Source organism: Grampus griseus (assembly GCF_964374135.1).
Source record: "Grampus griseus genome assembly, chromosome: 4".
NCBI lineage: Eukaryota > Metazoa > Chordata > Mammalia > Artiodactyla > Delphinidae > Grampus > Grampus griseus.
Window position 1 is genome coordinate 84,473,181 of NC_138997.1, and position 20,192 is coordinate 84,493,372.

Consider the following 20,192-nt stretch of genomic DNA (forward strand, 5'->3'; position numbering starts at 1 on the left):
AGAAATGTTGACTTTTTTCTTCTTCTTTCATTTTTCCCTCTCACTACAATCAGGAAAAGTTCTGTGTTCTCTAGCACTCATGTGGGTAGATTGGATCCACCTGGATAATCTAGACTAATCTTCCCATTTCAGAGTCCTCAGCATTTATCACTTTGTCAATTCCCTTTGGTTCTGGAGATTGAGACACTGATACCTTTGGGAATCCATTATACTGACTACCATACCTATTTTCTAGTATACCCACTAACATGTTGAGTCATAGGTATCATATAGAATCATATGATGGGTGAAGAAATTTACTAATAGAAATTCCTTAAATTTTTGCCACAAATCCTTTTATTCTTAACAATATTGCAATTAAAAGTTATTCTTGGGCTTCCCTGGTGGCGCAGTGGTTGGGAGTACGCCTGCTGATGCAGGGGACGCGGGTTCGTGCCCCAGTCCGGGAGGGTCCCACGTGCCGCGGAGCAGCTGGGCCTGTGAGCCATGGCCACTGAGCCTGTGTGTCCAGAGCCTGTGCTCCGCAGCAGGAGAGGCCACAACAGTGAGAGGCCCACGTACCACAAAAAAAAAAAAAAAGTTATTCTTGAAATTTATTTGTACTCTTTACAGTAGATTAATACTTTGGATATAATGCAATTTTAAATGTCATGTATTTCTTTTTTATGTGCATAAACAATGTCTTAAGAGGTGGCATTTAGTTCAAAAGAACTTGCATTACTGAGAATGGGTAAAATAATGACCTTTAAATATTAAATTGCCACTAATATACATTAATATTCAAAGATGTTCACAAACTCCGAATGGAATTCCAAATTTATCCTCCGTGACTAGTATTTTCTAATAGGAAGCCATCTGGAAGCCATTATGTTGGAGAGTAGGAAAGTCATAGCAGTTCAAAATGTTCTCGTACTATAAGAGTAAGTTTTCTTAGGGGATGTTAGGATTATAGTGTTTGGCTCTTTGGGAAGTCATATAAGTGTTATTTTCAGTTCATTAACACCTCTCCCTTATTTGCTGTTAGGGTTGCTTTATTGTGACTGCTACTGAGAAAGGGGTCGATTATATGGAAAGAGTGTATCTATACTAATGGAGATAAGAAGAAGGATGGAGATAGATTAATAAACTAAAATAGACAAAGCTATGTATATATATATGTAGTAGGGAAATTGTGAAAGGATAAGAATAAAACTTGATAGATTCTATAACCAGTAGCAAAAATAATGATAGCTTTTTGCCTGTTCTACACTCCTCTTAAACTTTCTAAGCATTCATGTGAAAAATAAGCAGTTTCCAGACACTGAAAAAGATTTCTCTTTCCAAGTCTTAGAAACGTATTGCTCTTTGTAAGTACATTCATTATTCTTTAATTTTATTGAAATTTAAATGTTTCTGACACATTGAACCTAGGTTGACATTTTCTGCTATTTTAAAAAGAAATGTAAAAGTAATTCATGAATGCAATCTAACTATAAAAGATTCATGAAATACATAATTATATAGAACAAAAGTTTTAAGTCTTTTATGACCCTGGTCTGTCACATTTCTAATTCCCCCACAGAAATAAACATGACTGAGACTTCAATAGGTGTATGTACACACACACACAAACACACATGAACACACACATATTACACAAATATTTCATTTTAATAGAGTTTGAATCTCATCATACTTTTATATAGGTTTTTTTTTTTTCTTTTCTGTGTAGCCACATAATAGATTTTCCCTCTCAGCCCATGTAGGTGTTATTTTTTCTTTAATGACTGGTATGGTGTTCATACTACATAAATAACATACTTTTTTATTTAAATTTTTAAAATTTTTATTTTATATTGGAGTATAGTTGATTAACAATGATGTGTTAGTTATAGGTATAAAGCATAGTGATTCAGTTATACCTATACAAGTATCCTTTCTTTGGGATTGACATGTACACACTACTATATTTGAAATAGATAACCAACAAGGATCTACTGTATAGCACAGGGAACTCGGCTCAATATTTTATAGTAATTTAAATGGGAAAAAAATCTGAAAAAGAAAGGCTACTTGTATGGGTATAACTGAATCACTTTGCTGTACACCTGTAACTAGCACATCATTGTTAATCAACTATACTCTAACATAAAAAAATATATAATTTAAATTAAAAAATTTAAAAAAATATACTTTTTTTCCTACTCCTCTTTTAAGGAATATTTGTTTCCAGTTGATTGCCATTTCACATTATGGTGTAATAATCACATTTTGCACACATATTTTGATGCATAGATGTGGTTATTCTTTGAGGATAGATTCCTTGCAAAGGGTTACTGTCAAATATGATTCTCAGTTCCTACATAATTCTAGGCTACAATGGTGTTTCATTTCCACAGTGAGTACTATTCTGCCATAGTTCTTCAATAATTACTATTTCTTTTTAGTATTTCATATGACTTTAATGCTAATTTCCCTCTATTTAAAAATTACTAAATATTTGTATTCTATTACCAGAAATGAATATGTTTTACAAACCAGTGTTACAGTGGCATACTTTCACTTAAAGTTGAAGCAATCATCAGTTATCCTCCCTTACTCTCTTCATTTATTTATTTAGCAGTTACTTATTGAATATCTACTATGTGCCAGCCTGGGGATAGAGATGTAAACAAAGCAGATAAAAAGTCTTGTTCTCATAGAGGTTACATTCTAGAGGGAAAGAGACATTCAACTAAAAAAAAATAAGAAAAAGACTGCATGTAGTGTGTCATATGGTGAAAGAACTACAAAATTTTTTTTTTTTAATCAGAAAAGTAATACAGTATATGGAGTCTCAATGTGTAAGAGGAAGGTATGTTGCAATTTTAAACATAGAAGTAAGGAAACGTTAATTTAGTGGGTGGTATTTAACTTTTTTTAAAAAACTGAGGGAATCATGCACATATATGTAAGAAAGCTTTCCAGATTAAGCACCTGAGGCAGGAATATGCCTGCTATGTTTGAAGATCATCAGGGCTGCTGGTGTGACAGCAAAGAGAAGTAAGTAGTGAGATTAAATAGGCAGTGGGGTAGGATGATGTACATCCTATTAGACAAAGATGAGAACTTAAGTTCTCATCTAATTATGAATCATGTGGGGAGCCAAACTCTTGAAGGATATTGAGTAGGTGAGTGACAGCATATATCACATGTTTAAAAGATGCAGGCATTTGTATTGAAAAAAGACCATAAAAATTAAATTACAAGTAATGAGAACAAACTTAGCTTATTGTGTTTTCCTATGTGTGACGTGATGACAGCTATTTCCAAAATGTTAACTAAACACATGATGATAAATATTCAGATTCTAGATATATGGTAAAAGTAGAGCTGTACAAATTTGTTGATACGTTAAAGGAAGCTTTGAAAAACAACCGGAGAAATTCCAGGATAATTTCTCAGTGTTTTAGAATGAGCAAATGGAAAAATGGAATTGCCATTTACTAAGTGGGAAAGGGAGAATTTGTGCAGTGGAGGAAGGGAGAAATAGAGATTGGTGATCACTATATATATTTATATATTTCTGAGCACATTACTTTTGAGTTGTCTGTTAGAAGGGGAAATGTTAAGGATGCTATACATTTAAGTCATGAGTTCAGAGTATTGTCGGGTGATATACATTTGTGAAATAGATGATATTTAAATCAATGAAACTGGGTAGGTGTGAATAAAGAAGAGTACCAAGGATTGAACTGGAGCTTCCCAGCATTCAGTGGTTCGGTTGCTGAGTAGGAATAAGCAAGGAAATCTGAGGAGGAGCCAATAAAGTAGAAAGAAAAAGCAGGAGACTGCTTCAAGCCAAGTGACAAAAGCATTTCTAGGAGAAATCAAATACATATGAAAGATCCAATAGGGTGAGGAGAAAGAATTGAAGACTGGGTTGAAGACATGAAAGCCACTGCTGAATTTGCAAGAATAGTTTAGATGGAGTTTAGGGTGTGAAATCCTGATGAAGATCGGAGAAATAACATCATGCTTCTATGTTGATAGGAATCATCCACTAGAGAGGAAGAATATAATAATACAAGAGAGAGGAGAGAATTATGAAGACTTTGAGTAGGGAAGATGTGATCCATTGCTTGGCTACTCAAAGCATGACTCATAGACAAGCAGCTTTGGCACCACCTAAGAATTGGGTAGAAATGCAGACTCTCAGATTTTACCTGGGCATACTGAATCAGAATCTTCATTCTAACAAGATTTCGGGTGGTTCATGGCATTTAAAAGGTTATTAACGTGAGTTTCCTGTTAAGGGTACAGGGTGCATGGACATCTCTCATATATCGCATTTTGCTAAATCAGACAATGGTGAATTATTTGATAGTATTTTAATCCTGGCACTTAAGTAAATTATTCTAACATCAGTCCACAAATTAATTTTGTTTAGATACATTATGAAAGGGAAAATGAAGAGAAATGTTAACTATTATGAAGTTTTTGGTGGTGTTTTGTCTTACAGAAATAACACGTTTTTCTCTCTTCTTGGAGAATTCTTTTATTACAGTGCATTTACTCAGAGATGACTTCCCAAGCCCTCCCCCATCCTATAGACCAGATTTATTTCAATAACCATAAGCATTTCACCTTAGCTGCATTAATCAAGTGTAGGGTGGCAAAGGTTGGGAACTAAAAGATCATGGGGTACCCTGGCATTCCTTTGTATGAGAACTTCGACATTTCTTCAAACTGGCTGTAATCATAAACTTTTATTTTGTATATTGGTGGAAAACTTTGCTGAAAATTTATACAGACATAGATTTACTTACTAAGCCAATTCTATATGTTGAAACAAGGTTAAGAGTACGACAAGTGGCAAAACATTTATCACTTTTGTGTACCCTTGTTCTTTCTCCAGTAATTTTCTTTCTTTTGTGATCTTCCAAATTTAATAACTTTTTACAGGGCACATTAAAGAGCATAAATTTAGATGGTTAACTTAATAATATTTCTGAGTAGCAAACAATAAATACATGCATTTATTCCATTGTTTCTCAAATTTAAAATAATATTCAATTTACATTAATGGAAAAAATTCTTAAAAAGTTTCAAAGTACCTCTTTGAATCCTAATTGCATATAGTTACAATTATAGAAAAAAAATTGCCAGTTTAAGTTGGGTGAAATATGATAATTTTTTGAGCCATCATCAAAATGAATAACAGACACCTTTCAGAAAGATAAAAAAAATTACACTACCAATTGTTGATGGGAATTTGGAGCAAACTTAACTTTTATATATTGCTAATAGGATTTCAAAATTATATAGCCTTATAAAATTAAATATTAACCACCTGATCCGTTAATAATCCTAATCCAAGGTATTTATCCAAGAAAAATGAAAACACATGTCCTCACAAAGACTGTTGTGTGAATGTTTATGAAAGCTTTGTCCATAATCATTAAATATAGAATATAACCCAAATGTCCATCAAATGGTGAATGGGTAAACAAATTATGATACATTGGTACAACAGAATAAGAAAAATTAATGATTACATGCAACAAAATAGAGGTATCTCAAAAGCATAATGCTAAGTGAAATAAGTCAGACCAAAGGGACTATAACCTGAATGATCCCATTTATATGCTCTTGTGGAAAAGGCAAAACTAAAAACACAGGAATCACATTAGTGATCCTAGGGAATAGGGGTGGAGGTAAGGGAATTGACAACACAGATGAGCAAGGGAACTTTTATGTGTGTGTATTTGTGTGTGTGTGTCTACATCAAATGTATATGTGTGTGTGTGTTTATACTGAATGTATATAAATATATATATAAATGAAACAAATATACAGCTAAATGGAATATATTTTACTGTGTTTAAATTATACCTCAAAAATATCTGACTTTTGGAAAAGGAAAAATCCAATTATAAATTCTTACAGACTACTACTCTATTTCACTTTGAAAAAATGCTGACTCTAAGCTTTAAGGTAACGTATCTACATATTATCCCTACAAAGGTGTTCAAAAGAGATAAATTTGACCAGAAAGAAGTTTTTGTTATTTTCCTGCACAAACTCCACACTACTACCTGTGTTTCTCACAGTGTTCCTGAGATTTGACTGTCAGTGGAAATGAGACAAATTATATTTTATAAATTTAGTTCAGTGGTGTTTCATGGAATCTTATATTTCTTCAAGTAACTTCCCGTAGGGCTGGCTTGGCTTCTTCATTAGTTTTAATAATAATTTAAAAACATAATGTATGTAAGTGCTTAGCTGACTGCGTAAGAGGTCTTGTCAGAACTTAATAAATATTAACTATTGTTCTTATCACTAATGTATTCTAATAATTAATTGCACAATCAATTATTTGCATAATCTAACATGTATACAGAATATAAGCTTTGTGAGAGGCGGCACCATGGTTTATTCATGACTGCCTATATTCAGAGTCCAGCATGGTGCTTTACAAAAATGATATTAGTAAATATTTCTTGAATAAATAACTATGAATAAATAAGGTCATAAACAAAGAAGCATAAAATAACAATAGTGTTAAATAAATTAAAATGGGATAATAGAAAAGAGACTAAGCCTTAAACTCTTATTTTGTATTTGAGCCTCATGGGGGGGAAAAAACAAAACAAAACAAAACAAAGATAAAAACTAGAAAGGGATGGAGAAGAAAACTGCTAACTTTAAGTATGTACTGTAAAAAATATTTTTTAAATTACTATCCAATAACCCACATTATTATCAGCCATAAGACATTTATACTTTTCGTAAACGAAAGACACTGTGTTCATTTCAAAGATTAAAATAATCCTTGAACCAATATATTCAAGTTGTCCTTTTATTAGCACTGAGAGTCTCTGGGGCCTCAAGGTTCATTTTTTCAAGTGAGATTCTCTTCCCTTAGCTCCTTTTTCTGAGACGGTATCCCTGTATGATGTGGGGAAGGCTGTACCTCACACAGACCTGCAGAAGATGTAAGAGCAGGTCTGTTGGCTTGATTTTCTCTGCTTCCTCATGACCCTTTTGCCCATCCGGTCACTCCTTGCCTGATTGGCATCTGTGTCTGAGGTCTGAAACTGTCCCTCAACTTGGTTAGCCCATTAATCTTCCCAGCTGTCTTGGCTGCACCCTGGCTCCTGTGGCTGAGTCCTGGTTGTTTCCATACCCTACCTCTCACTGTGGTGCACCTACCTTATCCTGCTGCAGTGAGTCCCATGCTACATTCACTAGCTCTCAACTCCACGTCCACGCACTCAAGGGACAAGCCTTGGGGTCCACTTCGTCTGACCCCAGTGTGTCCATAGTTTGATCTATATCTACACTATGGGCATGCACTGTGGAAGCCAGAGGGCAGCTGTTTTTCCCAGAATTTTAATGTGTGGGTGGGTATATGAGAGGTTTGAATTTTACTCCTCATTTGTCTAATCCCCTGAGCTGAAGCCCAAAGAGGAGAAAAAAGTGGGCCAGATTGGCCCAATTTACACTCCTCCCTCTCTCTTTCCCTTTCGCTAATTTCCTCAATTCTCAGGCTCTCTAGACGTTTCCTTTTTTTGTGGTTGTATTTTTATTATTATTATTACTATTATTAATTTCACTGCCATGCATCTGATACTTATTTTGCTCATAAGGGGCAGAAATCATGGTTCCATCATCACAGGAAGAAGGCTATTTTCTCTAGATGGTAGGAGGAGTCTAGGAGATGTTTTCAGGCCTCAGTTCCTGGCACTTCAATGGAAGGAAAAAGGTCATAAAGTGATTTCAAATATCTTCCTTCAAGGCAACAATCTAAGTGAGGTTAATGGTTCCCCCAAAACTTCTATTCAGTGTGTTGGCAACTGAATATTGTCTCTTTATTTTCCTTTATAATCTTTTTATAGTGAACCATATTTTTAACTCCAAGCAAAGACATTTCTTACAATGCTTGGCGTAAAGGTCATATACTGTGAAGGAGATGGGGAGGGACATTTTTTTAAAAGTTCACAATTTTGCTTTACAGCATCTGCCATATTTTCTTCATAGCATTTATCATGTGCTACGTTATGATATTTGTTTATACATTTACTTTTTTTTACTGTCTGTCTACCGCACTGGAATGCAGGCTCCATGAAATATACGTTTAACCCTGTTCATCACTGCATCCCCAATGCCTACAATTGTGCCTGGCAAAGAACAAGTCATTAAGTTAAATTTTTAGAATCAATAAATAAATGGAGCATAGTAAATAATTTTAGCAGCTTTTGACACAAAATGACAAAAAACTGAAATGTTTCATTATATAAGAGAAGGTTTAAGAGACTGACAGCAGTTCTGGAATCTCAATATTAATTCTAATTGTGATTGTTTCTTAGTCCAGTGGCTCTGTCAAACCCATGGCTTAATTTACATCATTCATTCTTTCTATTTTTGCCATTATCACTACTGAAATTTCCTCTGCACTATGCCTATGAACACTCATGTTTTCAAGAGGGACATAGTTTCTGCATGTTGCATTCTGTATACCTTTCATCTTCTCACAAATTTTTTTCACTTTATATTTCTTATATTTGTTATGTTAAAAACAGACAGTTTGATTTGATTTATGCATTGCCATCTAGAATAGAAGTCTGGTCTAGGCTTGAACCCCACACTAGACCACGTCATACGTCATTAGCCTTCTTTTGATGGCTACATTGGGGTCTGGTATCAAACCGCAGTCCAAGTAGTAGGGCTGTGCAATACAAAACATGATAAAATATACTATATATATATAATATACATATATTATATATATTATATGTATATAATATATATTATGTCATATATATTATATACATATAATCTTCCTGTAGTGCTAAGCAGAAGCAGAGCTTTCTAATAGTTATCATAAAAATTGCTGACCTTTCAAAATGAAAAGACAACCTACTGACTTGGAGAAAATATTTGCAAATGATGTGACCAATAAGAGGTTAATATCCAAAATATATAAATGCCTCATACAACTCAGTATTAAAAAAAGCCACAAATAACCCAATTCAAAAATGGGCAGAAGACCTGAATACATATTTTTTCCAAAGAGGTTACGCAGATGGCCAACAGGCACATGAAAAGATGTTCAACATTACTAAACACCAGAGAAATGCAAATCAAAACCACGATGAGATATCACCTCATATCTTTCAGGATGGCTATAATGAAAAAGAACACAGTTAACAGATGTTGGCGAGGATGTGTAGAAAAGGGAACCTTAGTATACTGTTGTTGGGAATGTACATTGGTACAGCCACTGTGGAAAAGAGTATGGAGATTTCTCATAAAACTAAAAATAGAACTGCCATATGACCCAGCAATTCCACTCCTGGGTATATAACCCCCGCCCCAAATAATTGCAACCCTAATTTGAAAAGATACACACACCCTGATGTTCATAGCAGCATTATTTACAATTACCAAGATATGGAAACAACCTATGTGTCCATGAACAGATGAATGAATAAAGATGATGTGGGGTGTGTGTGTGTGTGTGTGTGTGTGTGTACACACACACACACACACACAATGGAATACTACTCAGCCATAAAAGTGAATGGAAATTTGCCATTTGCAGCACCATGGATGGAGTTAGAGTGTATTGTGCTAAGTGAAATAAGTCAGATAGAGAAAGACAAATTCTGTATAATACCACTTACATGTGGAATCTAAAAAAATACAACAAACTAGTGAATATAACAAAAAAGAAACAGACTTACAGATACAGAGAACAAATTAGCAGTTACCAGTGGGGAGAGGGAAAGGGAGATGGACAATATAGTGGTAAGGGTTTAAGAGGTACAAACTATGATGTATAAAATAAACTACAAGGATATAATGTGCAACACAGAAAATATTGCCAATATTTTATAATAGCTATGAATGGAGTATAATCTTGAAAAATTGTGAATCACTATATTGTACACCTATAACATAATATTACACATTAATTATACTTCAATAAGAAAAGAAAAAGAAAAAATTGGGGGTTTTTATTTAATAAATTGTAAGAATTTCATTGAAGTTGTGAAAAAAGTTACTTATCCATTTATTAATGCAATGCATTATATTAGTAGAATTCCTAATATTAAATTATCTTGACATTCTTAAAATAAACCTTAACCAAAGGTGAATTATTCTTTGAATATACCATTGAATTATTTTTGTTACTCTATTTTTTAATATATATGTGAATTGGTAAATGAGATTGTTCTTTGTGTTGCAAGAATCAGTCTACATAATCAAGATTAACTTGGTTTAAAAAAAAATCACGGCAGGCTTCCCTGGTGGCGCAGTGGTTGAGAGTCCGCCTGCCGATGCAGGGGACACGGGTCCATGCCCGGTCTGGGAAGATCCCACATGCCGTGGAGCGGCTGGGCCCGTGAGCCATGGCCGCTGAGCCTGCGTGTCCGGAGCCTGTGCTCCGCAGCGGGAGAGGCCACAAGAGTGAGAGGCCCACGTACCACAAAAAAAAAAAAAAAAAAAAAAAAATCACGGCTTTCCATTTTTTCTTCTGTCCTCAAACATATTCTAATGATAAAGTATCTGCTACTTAAAGGTTTAAAAGAACTCAGCAGTGAAACTCGCTGAAGACATCAGCTTGTATGGAATAATTTTTGTCCACTGCTATTGATCTATTCAGATTAACTACTTATTATGAGATCATTTGGTATTTATTTTTTGGGGGGAAAAAGTGAAAAGTGACATGAGGGAAAATTTCATGATTTCCAGACCTAAACCCATTGAGTCAGTCTCACATGCAATGTATATTCTATCATACTCTGTAGAATTGCTGAAAGAATGCTGGAAGAAATTCAACATAGGTCAGAAGTGAGATTTGGGGAGATTTTTTGTGTTGTTGTTTTTGTTTTTGATGTTTTATAGTTGTTGCTTTTGCTTTTTATTTCCTGCTCATTGTAATACAGGAAACATTCTTTAAACAAGACCAGATTGAGACCATCTGCAAAGAGCTACATACTAAAGTGAATGTCTTAATCCCCATTTTTCTTTCAAAATAAAAATAATATTATCACAAAACAATTAGTGTTATGAGGTATTATAGTTCTGATATTTTATGAAGACTTCAATGCTATTTTTGAAATATCAACTACCAAGTTCCTTTCAATTTAAATATTTGGTATCGCTGCTTTGCAGAAGATCTTTACATTATTAATCTAACTATTGGTTTATCCTGCAGTGCATTTTTGATTTCCAGAAACAGTATTGCAACACTTTGAGGAGGATAAGAGGTCTGCACATGAATTTGAGGAAGGTATTTTGAAATTCAGAGTGTATGCTAAACACAACCCCATATTTACCTACATGTTGGCAATGTAGAATATTGCTCATTTAGCTAGAACTAAACTAAAATACTGTTATGAGAAGCATCTTTGAAGCTTGGGTAACACAGATTTGGAGGAACACCTATATTCCTTTTTACATGTATATAATAATTATGTATTTCAACTCAACAAACTTTTAGGAAGTGCATGTTTATAACAAGAATTCACTAGAATGTAATATTTTGTCTTGTGCAGATAAGGCATATATTTTGAGCTCCAAAACTGTGAAAGAGTGTTTGTTTCTTACAAGTTTGTGGAGATAAAAGCCATTATGCACACTCAAATATATTGAATCTAAGAGAAAGATAATTATCAAAGGTAACATACACTACTATAAAACAATATTGAATGAAGTGAGGTGTATGTTTTCAACTTGTTTGCATTTAAAAAGCTCATGTGGTTTCATGCATGGACAAAAAAAATGTCTAGAACCTAAAAGTAATCCCTAAACACAGTATAATTTTTTTGTAAATTAAATAAATACTTTGCAGAAGTTAAAAGTATATTTTCAAAAAATTAAAACATGCATACACACAATTATAACTGAAATAGGCCTTTTATACATGTGAATTTATAATAAAGTATAAAGTTTTAAGTTTGAATTATTTATCTTGGGGATTCATAACTAGTTTACCAATGCAATTTGCATACAGTTGCAATTTACATATGACATTTGAAATATATTTTTATGTTTTCCAAGTACTATTCTGGCATAAGTTTTAAATAGCTATTTTAAGAATCAGAAAATTATTTTTTTTAATGGACTTTATTGTTCATAGAAGTTTTAGGGTCACAACAAAATTGAGTGGAAAGTACAGAGATTTCTCATATCTTTCCAAACACTTTAAGAATGAATTCTGTAAAAATTCTGATTTTTAAAAAAATTTTAAACCTTTGTACTTTTTATGATAATGGGTTAATACAAACCAGGTCTTTTTTAAATTAACTGGTAGGAAATGTGCACTTAAGTGAACTAAATTGGTTTAACCTCCTGTAATATTTGGAAAACAGTTGTCTAGGTGAGAGGATACTACATTAAGAATAATGACCTAGCATATAAGTTCTATTCATTTGGGTGTGGTACAATAAACAGATGTCTAAGCAGTGGAAGTTCCCAAACTAGAAGCATCATTGTGATTTTCCTCTTTAAGTAATTATTTTAATTCCATTCTTGATAATTTCTGCTTAATATATGCACTTGACATATGGTCATTTTAAATGCAAATATTCTGTATCTGAAGAGCAACATTCTCATACCTATTTTGGTTATTGAGAAGCTACTAATGTGACTGGACAATAGATAAAATTAATTTGATTGAGCATAAATGTGCCTTGAATATCCATACATAAGTAAGTGTTTGGAAAAAATAAATTTAAAAAGAGAGAATGCTTATTTTCCTTCCTCCTAGAGGAGAGGGAGGAGGGAAAAAACAAGGATCTGGCCATCTATGAAAAATGAACCAATTATACAACAACACTTCCAATGGCACACATTGATTCTTTAAGTTAGAGTCATTAATCAGGGAACTAATAAAAGAACTTCTCAAATCAAAAGCATAAAGAAAAATAGAAAAATGAGTATTTAAACCAGTTTCAATTTTAATTTGTTTAGATATAGCTGTTGGCCAGAAAACAGAGAAAACAAGGTTTTCAAGTTAAATTGTTTTTGCAATCTGGTTTTCTGATTTACTTTCAATAAAGGTATTATGAAGTAAGTAAACTGGTGAATTTAATTCATTCTGCAGCTATTTATTATATGAGAAGAAAATATATTAATGCTATGATATCATATTTCTAAAGATTTCTTTCAATTATTTCATCAATGTCCATGAAAGAAAAATATAATAAATACTTATACACTAAGATAAAGCTTTCAAACAGAATATATTTACCTTTTGGTTGTTTTTAAAATATTGAATTTAAATTTGTTGAGGTAGGTGGGTTAGATAGTTCCAACATGAAATTAGTGCTTGATGTACTGAACAGAACTTTTAAATACTACCACTATGTTACTAACTGAAGAAACTTAACCTTAATCTTAGGTCTAAAGAATTAATGTCTTTTGATACAGTGTAATGAAGAAAAGACAAATCATTTAGAACTTAGACATGAGCTTACTGTGATTTGCTAGAGCCCCAAGTGTCTATTTTAAACTTCCAGTTTTTTTCTCTGGCATATACGAGTCCTGGAAGTATGCAAAGAAATAATTGGAGAATAATGGCTGAGAATTATCTAAAATAAATGACACATAAGACTATAAATTAAGAAAGCTGAGAGAACTCTAAGCAAGACAAATACCCCCAGAAATGTGTATCTAAGCATATCATTTCCAAATTCTAGAAAACTAAGGACAAAGAGACAATCTTGAAAGAAATCAGAGAAAGAAACACCTTACCTATAGAAGAACAAAAGATAAGGATTAAGGTAGATTTCATGTTTGACACAATGCAAGCAATTAGTGAGGAGGATGAAATCTTTTCAATGTTAAACAGTAAAACCTGTAGCTTGAAATTCTCTATCCAGTGATATCTCCTTCTAAAGTGAATGAGAAATAAAAATTTTCTCAGACAAGCAAAAACAGAAAATGCATTTTTGGCAGATTCTTTCCTGTGAGAAATGTTAAAAAAAAAAAAAAAATTCTTCATGAAAAGGGAAAATTATATGGGCCAGAAACCCAGATCAACATAAAGGGAGAGATTCAAAGAAGGGATAAAAGAAGGGAAAATGAAATCTTTTTTTGTCATTGTTGTTATTCTTAAGTGATCTAAAATACAACTGTTTATGTAAATTAATAGCAGTAACAATGTATTGGATGATTATAACATATACATAAATGAAATGAATAACAGCAATGACATATGGTATGGGAGAGAATAATTGGAAATATTCTGTTACAAGATAACTCTAATACCCACTAAATACTATAATGTTAAGAAAAATGAGGGAAAATAAAAAAGAAAGAACAAAAAATGCAATGAATGGAAAACAGTTACAACTGTGATGGATTAACTCAACTATGTCCATATCACATAAATGTAAATACTTCATATACAGCAATTTAAAAACAGAGATTGTCAGTAGATTTGAAAAACAGACTCAACTGTATATATTTATATCTATAAGAAGCCCACTTTATACATAAGTAGTCAGGTTACAACTAAAGGGATGGAGAAAGATGTGCCATTCCGACACTAAAATCAAAAGAAAGCTGGAGTAGCTATATCAATTTCAGGCAAAGCAGACTTCAGAATAAAAAAAATTATTAGGGATAAAGAGTGACTTTATGTAATGATATGGAGGTCAGTTCTCCACAAAGACGTAACAATACTTAATGTATGTATGTCTAACAACAGAGAATCAAAATACACGAAGAATTAATATGACCATAATGATAAACAGAGAGTCCAATATTACAGTTGGAGACTACAACACTTCTGTTTTATTAATTGATAGATCAAACAGAAAATAAGTAAGGACATAGTTGGCCTGAACAGCACTAATAATCAACTTGATCAAATTAAGATTTGTTCAATATTCTATTAGAAACAGCAAAATATATATTCTTCTTAAGCCTGTGTAAAATATTCACAAAGACAGAACACATTACAGGCTATAAAACACACATTAGCATTTTTAACTGAAATATTACAAAGCATATTTTCAAACTACAATGGAATTAAGTGAGAAATTAACAGTACAAAGAGAGAAAGAAAATCCCCAAATTTGAGGGAACTGCATAATATACCTCAAATTAACAAAAGGGACAAAGAAGCCTCAAGGGAAATTATAAATTATTTTGAACTAACTAAAAATAATAATACATCTTATCAAAAATTTTGTGATGCATCAAGAGCAATACTTAGAGGCAAACTACATGTGTATATTAGAAAATGAAAAATATCTAAAATCATTAATCTAAATGACCAGCTTAGCACACTAGAGAGAGAAAAACAATTTAAACTTAAAACAACCAGAAGAAAAATAAAATTCAGAGCAGAAATCAATGAAATTGAAAAAGCAGTTTTTCAACAGAGAAAATAATGAACTAAATCTGAAATGGGGCTTCCCTGGTGGCGCAGTGGTTGGGAGTCCACCTGCCGATGCAGGGGACGCAGGTTCGTACCTCGGTCCGGGAAGATCCCACATGCCGCGGAGCAGCTGGGCCCGTGAGCCATGGCCGCTGAGCCTGCATGTCCGGAGCCTGTGCTCTGCAGTGGGAGAGGCCATAACAGTGAGAGGCCCACGTAAAAAAAAAAAAAAAAAAAGACAAAATAAATAAATAAATATAAATCTGAAATGAAAGAGAGATAAACAGTACTGATTACATGGAAATTTTTTAAAATGGTAATAAAGAAGCACTATGAACAATTCTATAAGCACATTTTTGATAACTTAGATTAAATGAACCAATCTCCTTTTAATTGAAGTATAGTTGACTTACAACATTATAATAGTTTCAAGTGTACAACATAGTGACTCAGTATTTTTATAGATTAGGCACCATACAAAGTTATTACAGTATTATTGACTGTAGTCCCTGTGATGTAAATTATATCCTTGTGACTTATTTTATAACTGATAATTTGTACCTCTTAATCTTCTTCACTTATTTCATCCATCCCCTACCACATCCCATTTGGCAACCACTAGTTTGTTCAATGTATCTGTGAGTGTGTTTCTGTTTTGTTATATTTGTTCATTTGTTTTGTTTTTTAGATTCCACATATAAGTGAAAATATACAGTATTTTTCTTTCTCTGTCTGACTTATTTCACTGAGCATAATACCCTCTATGTCCATCCATGTTGTCATGAGTGACAAGATTTAATTATTTTTTTAATGACTACTATTCATTACATATATATTATATGTATTATATATCTTCTTTATCTATCTGTCTATACATGGACACAGGTGGCTTTCATAGCTTGACTATTATAAATAATGCTGCTGTGAACATTGGGGCACATATACCTTTTGGTTTAGTGTTTTCATTTTTTAAGGAACCTCCATACTATTCTCCATAGTGGTTGTACCAATTTACATTCCCTCCAACAGTGCAAGGGAGTTCATTTTCTCCACATCCTTGCCAATACTTGTTATTTATTGTTTTTTGACAATACTAATGCCGAGAGATGTGAGGTGATATCTCATTGTGGTTTTGACTTGCATTTCTCTGCTAATTAGCAATGTTGAGAATCTTTTCATGTGCCTGTTAGACCTGGCTTCAGGTCTTATATTTAAGACTTTATTTTTTAGTTTATTTTTGTGTATGGTGTAAGAAAGTGGTCTGTTTTCTTTTTTTTTTTTTTTTTTTTTTTTTTTTTTGCCTGTAGCTGTCTAGTTTTTCCAACACCATTTATTGAAAAGACTATGTTTTCACAATTATATATTCTTGCCTCCTTTGTCATAGATTAATTGACCATATAAGCATTGGTTTATTTTTGGGCTCTCTATTCTGTTCCATTGATATATATATCTGTTTTTGTGCCACTACCATACTATTTTGATGACTATAGCTTTATAGTATAGTTTGAGGTCAGGAAGCATGATACTTTTAGCTTTGGTCTTCTTTCTTAAGATTGCTTTGGCTATTCAGGTTCTTTTATGAAACTAACCAACTCTTTAGTCGTGAAATTCTAAAATTTGCACAAGGAAAAAAAAAATAGGCTTTTATCTTTTTTTTTTTAATTGGGCCCTCCCTCCCTCCACCACTCTGCTGAGCCCATGTCACCAGGGTCCCCATGCCAATGGTGGCAGCTGTGGCGGCTCTGGAGAAGAGCAAGCAGTGGCAGCAGCAGCAGCTGCATTGGTGGCACATACCTCCTCTGTAGTGTCCTTGCTCCTCTGGCCCCAGGGCAGAGCCTCTGCTGGCTCTGCCCTGCAGACTCCGCCCCCACCCACGCCCTCCCTCCTGCTCCAATAAGCCTTTATCTTTTAAAGGTATTGAAACAATAATTAATAATTTTCCAAAACACAAAGCACTAGTTCAAGATGGTTTCACTAATGGATTTCACTAAACATTTAAGGTAAAGTGAAACCAATTCTCCACAATGTTTTGCAAAACACAGAAGCAGAGGGAATATTTCCTTTAGTGGGTTGAGTGGTAGCTCCCAAAAAAGATTGAAATGTGATGTTATTTGGAAAAAGGGTCTTTAAAGATGTAATTATTTTAAAGATCTAGAGGTTATATCATCTTGGGTTAAAGTAGACCTTAAGTCAAATGACAATGTCCTTAGAAGAGAAGAGAAAGAAAGGACTGAAACAAAGAAGCCATGTGAAAATGGATGCAGAATTCTGTAGCCTCAAGTCAAGACATCAACAAATTTATTCTGAAGTTCCTAGGGAACGGCACAGGACCTAGAATAAATAACCCAATACTGTAACTAATGAACAAAGTTGTAGGACTCACACTACCCCATTTCAAAACTTACAGTAAAGATACAGTAATCCAGAATGAATAGTAATTGAACAGATAGATCAATGGAACAGAAGTGAAAGTCCAGAAATAGACCCACATAAATATAGTCAACTGATCTTTGACAAAAATGCAAAGGCAATACTTTGGAGAAAGAATATTCTTTTCAACAAATGTTATGGATCAATTAGACATCTATAAGCAAAACATCACCTAGATGAAGACCTTATACTTTTGCAAAAATTAGTTCACAATGGAGCATAGACTTAAGTAAAAAACACAAAAGTATAAAACTTTTAGAAGAAAATATAGAAGAAAATCTAAGTGATGTCTTCTGGTGGTTGATTTTTAGATACAACACCAAAAGAACAAGCCAAGAAAGAAAAAAATTTGATAAGCTGGACTCTATTAAAGCTAAAACTTCTGCTGTACAAAAAATAAGCTACTAACTGGGAGAACATATTTGCTAAACACATAAAAGATAAAGCACTTGTGTTCAAAGTATAATATATAAAGAATTCTTAAGACTCCAATATGAGAAAGCAAACAACCAGTTAAAAACTGAACATAATATCTGAGCAGACACTTCACCAAAAATGATGCACCGATAGCAATTAAGCACGTGAAAACATGCTTCACCTCATTTGTTATTAGGGCATCTCAAAATTGTGTGATACCACTACAGACTTATTAGAATAGTTAAAATCTAAAAAATTGGATAGCATCAAATGAAACAAGAACTCTCATTTATTGCTGGTAGAAATGCAAAATAGTACAGCTATTTTGGAAGACAGTTTGTTTTTTTACAAAGGTAAATGTTGTATTATCATATACTCCAAGAATCATGGTCCTAGAAATTTACCTAATGGATTTGGAAACATGTTCACACAAAAATTTGCACCCACATGTTCACAGAAGTTTTATTAATTGCCAAAACCTGAAGGCAACCTAGATGTCCTTGAATAGATGAATGTATAAACAAACTGCATTACTCTCATACAATAGAATAATTTTTGGTGACAAAAAATAAGCTATAAATTCACAAAAAGACATGGATAAATTTTAAATATATGTTGCTAAGTGAAAGAACTCATTCTGAAAATGCCACATACTGTATGAATCCAGTTATATGACATTTTAGAAAAGGCAAAACTATAATGACAGTAAAAAGATCAGTGGTTGCTTGAAGTTTGGTGGAAGGGGAAGACAATTGAATAGGTGAAGCACAGGGGAATTTTAGGGCAGTGAAACTATTCTCTTTGACACAGTAATTGTGAATACATGACAGTATGCATTTGTCAAAACCTATAGACAGTTACAGCACAAAGAGTGAGCCTTAATGTATGCAAATTAAAAAACATCATTTAGGAGCTCAGGGCACCCCAGGGAGAAATGCATAATATGACAAGACTGTCTTTTTTTGCATTTTTTTTTTTTTTTGGTAAATCCAAAACTCTACTAAAAAATTTTATATGTCTATCTGTCTAGACAGCTGTATTATATTATCAAAGGTTTTTATTTCCTTATATAAAATTAAGTGCCACATTTCAGAAACTATTAGAATTTGGGGGAAAATCTTTGCCATTGCTTTTCATCAAGCATAGGAATGTAAAGCAAAAATAATTACTTGTATTCAAAAATAAGAATCCATTGTTTCACTATGCACCAGTGCTGGACCCTGTGATATAAATGGTTGATTGCTTCCCATGTGTAGGGTCTTTCTCTGCTTATGTATTTAAACTAAAATTAATTTGTGAATAGTGCTGTGGGTAAGAAGTAAGAGATGCTGCCTTTGCTTAGTTCTTTGCCATTTAAAAGGGTGATATATTGTTTTTTGTGTCTATGTTCCCAAGCCACCTTCCTTTTCCTTTCTTCCTCTGGGAAGTGATATGTTTGAAACAGGGTTATTTTCCAGGTATTCCACAAGGCTAGATTATCTCTTATCCAGCTTCTCACTGCAACTTTAGTTGCAATCTAAAGTTTCTGTTAACAACCCAACTCTTCACTCTTCACAGTTGACTGGAAACCATTTAATCAGTGATAAAAAGTGTTAGAAGTAGTTTAATCTCAATCTCCCTCTCTCTTTCATCTCTTATCTCTCATCTCTCATCAACTGAACTACACAAAGCAGAAAGCATTAGACCCTAAACACTGGGGAGCAATGAGACAGCACTGGAGCTTCTTAAGAAAACTTTAAAATATGGTGCAGCGTAACTTCTTAGCTGCAATCCTATATCTTTTTTGACATTTCCAATTAGTAAAAGTCATAAAGGCAATATAAAAAATTAAATACAACGAAACAAAATGAAACAGTAGTAAAAGTTGTCTCCTCTCAGATATTTATTAATTGTTGTGACTAATAAAAATATGATTGAAACATCATACTCTTGCTTGATTTTTCAGTGTTGCAGTGAATAAATAACTTCACTATATTTAAAAATATAA